General features: G+C 40.9%; 1 long non-coding RNA gene across 1 annotated transcript; it reads left to right on the plus strand.

The window, feature by feature from the left end:
- The first annotated feature begins 496 nt into the window (after window positions 1-496).
- LOC307046131 lies at window positions 497-2,997 on the plus strand. The gene is made up of 3 exons (XR_013810074.1): window positions 497-851; window positions 1,510-1,557; window positions 1,749-2,997. It is a non-coding gene; the product is annotated as an uncharacterized lncRNA (long non-coding RNA).

The following is a 2,997-nucleotide window of genomic DNA, read 5'->3' on the forward strand; positions in this document are numbered from 1 at the left end:
GTCCTCCACTTGTTAACTGTATTAATGGCACCTGTTTGAACTCGTTATCAGTATAAAAGACACCTGTCCACAACCTCAAACAGTCACACTCCAAACTCCACTATGGCCAAGACCAAAGAGCTGTCAAAGGACACCAGGAACAAAATTGTAGACCTGCACCAGGCTGGGAAGATGAATCTGCAATAGAGAACCGCAGTGACGCGTCGTAAAACCCGGAAGTAAGTTAGCATTTTTTAGCACTTCCGGTTCCTTCCTCAAAAAGCAATGCATTTTTTCCATAGGGTTTTGGAAAATAGCTCGAATTAAGGTCTGTGGTTGACACAAATTTAAGAGATAAATCACGTTTTGTTCTACGACATTAAATACATCAGCAGTGACCCCACTGGGGATTTTTGAAGAGTTTGCGTGTCTGAAAAACGATGGTTGTTACCGAATGGCTGAATAGGACTACAGAAATTGTCGAGGCCGTTGTACGTCATTATGCCGAACACGTAAACACTCCCGCTAAGTTTTCCCCCCCCTGTGTTCTGCTTGAAAGCAAGTACCGGTACCTGCCTATCTTTAGTATCTCTATATCTATATCTGACCATTAGAATCTGTATTTTTGAAATTGTCGTTTTTAACACCGTAGTTTTACAAATGATAGAATAATTAATTACCAGTGTTTTCCAATTTTACTCGGCAGTTCGTTTCGTTAGCTAACGTTAGCTAAAGCTAGCGCTACTAGTTAGCTACGCAATGGTTTGTTGCTTTGCTCCGGGTTGCAGCCACAGGTCTTCGCATGAAACGTGCTTGTTCTATCGTTTCCCGGCCAATGTTTTCCAAAGGAGAGTCTGGATTCGTGCCATGAGGTAAGCTGACGTTACATTTTTGTCCATGTCACGGTGAAATGTAAATGATGGATAGTGACTGTATCGCCGTTTTAGAGATGGCGCTGCTGAAAAGACCGCAACATAAGTAAAGATAATGAATACATCCTATTAAAACCTGTGTGGCTTATATGATAAGTCTTATTAGTACAAGCAGCATAACGTTTCACCATGTAACTAAAGATTGTAGCCAGGGAAATCAGTTTGACATATTGAATTAATAACAAATCACCTCTGGCTGGCAGAGAACTCTCGGCTCCATAGCTTCTCTTGGACGTAAAATCACATGTACATTTTACATTTATATTCAATTTAATATTCCATCCCTCACATACTTTTGTATATATAATAACTTATATTTTGTTTTTCTTGTTATGCTGCTGCAACACAAACATTTCCCAAATTGGGATCAATACAGTCATATCTTATCTTAATTAATTAAGAAATATAACTATTATAATTAGTATAGCAGCTGACACCTATTTTCAATATGGATTAATCTACCATTTATTTCTTTAGTTCAATCAAAGTGCAAGGTTATATCTTTAGATGTTTTGTTTTAGCCTATGTACTGTATGTCTTAATGCTCTTACAGTATATGTGACTTCCATGAAACTAATATTTGATATCTTCCCAACAGACAAGCTGACAGGAAACCTAACACTCTAACAACCACAACATTGCAAAGGCGAGTAAATGTAAATTAAAAACAATTCACAATTTTTGTATTTCTTCTTCCTTGCACTGAGGTGAAGCTGACCTTGCACTTGGTGCCAGTAAGGATGTTCCTCACGCAGGCTGAATGTTTCTCCTTCCTTACTGACACAGAAGCCCTTGATTTGCAATGCTTCACTAATTGTCATTTCCCTTGCTCCGTAGGGACACTTTACCTCCAGCACAGCGGAAGACCCTACCAGACCATCTGGAGATGCCCCCAACATTCCTGATAGGGAGAGCCACAAATCTGACTCATGGACCTGCATCTGGGTTGCAGTGGTGAATGCCCTGACGCCCTCACATTCATTCATAGTCCCCCACTGTAAAGACAAAACACCATCAAGGGCCTGTTGTTGCCCTAGCACCCTGGCAATAAAGGAAGCAGTCACACGCTTTGACCTCAGGAACGCTCCAAAGTTGCTGGCAGTCAACCTTCCTTTCCTGAACAAATGCCAGCTTGGGTTGGTTCGCTGACCAGTGGTAGCCACCTGAATTGCCCTCTGTTGCTCTTCAGACAATGCCATGCTTGCCACAATTGCTTCAGGTCCCTGATGCCCAACAGATTTGATCATTTCAGGAACAGTAAGTGTTTCCAAGCTGTAGTGTTCCTCTTCTGGCTCGGGGGAGAGAAGCCAAGAAATTCCTGAGAACCTGCCTCCGAGTCTGTCCCTCAGTCAGTCACGATCTTCGGAGGTGGGCTCTCTTGTCAGCGGGTTAAAGAGGATCACATCACTCCAGTTCTGAAGTCTTTACACTGGCTTCCTGTGTGTCAAAGAATAGATTTCAAAATACTGCTGCTGTTTATAAAGCACTGAATGGTTTAGGACCAAAATGCATTTCTGACCTCCTGCTAAATTATGAACCATCCAGATCTCTCAGGTCTTCAGGGACGGGTCAGCTTTCTGTCCCCAGAGTCAGAACTAAACATGGAGAAGCAGCGTTCAGTTCTTATGCTCCAAATATCTGGAACAAACTCCCAGAAACCTGCAGGTCCGCTGCAACTCTTACTACTTTTAAATCCAGGCTGAAGACTTTTCTTTTTGTCGCTGCTTTTAATTGAACTATTCATATCTTAGACGGCACTGTAACTTTTATCCATGTATTTTTTCTTTTAATGTTTATTTTATGAGCTTTTCTTTTTAATGACTGATTTTAAATGCCATTTTCTTAATGTCTTTCATTTTTTGTAAAGCACTTTGAATTGCCTTGTGTTGAAAAGTGCTATATAAATAAACTTGCCTTGCCTTGCCTAATAAAGATTTCATGTGACGCATACAATTGATTTGTTGATGGGAATTAATGTGAATAAATTAACTCTAGGTTAACGGTACTCTTGCTATCACTACTCACCTATAAACCTTGTCCCTCATGCTAGCCCTGACAACACCGGTAAGCACACCTCCATCTAGGC

This window comes from Notothenia rossii (genome assembly GCF_949606895.1).
Source record: "Notothenia rossii genome assembly, chromosome: 7".
Classification (NCBI taxonomy): Eukaryota; Metazoa; Chordata; class Actinopteri; order Perciformes; family Nototheniidae; genus Notothenia; species Notothenia rossii.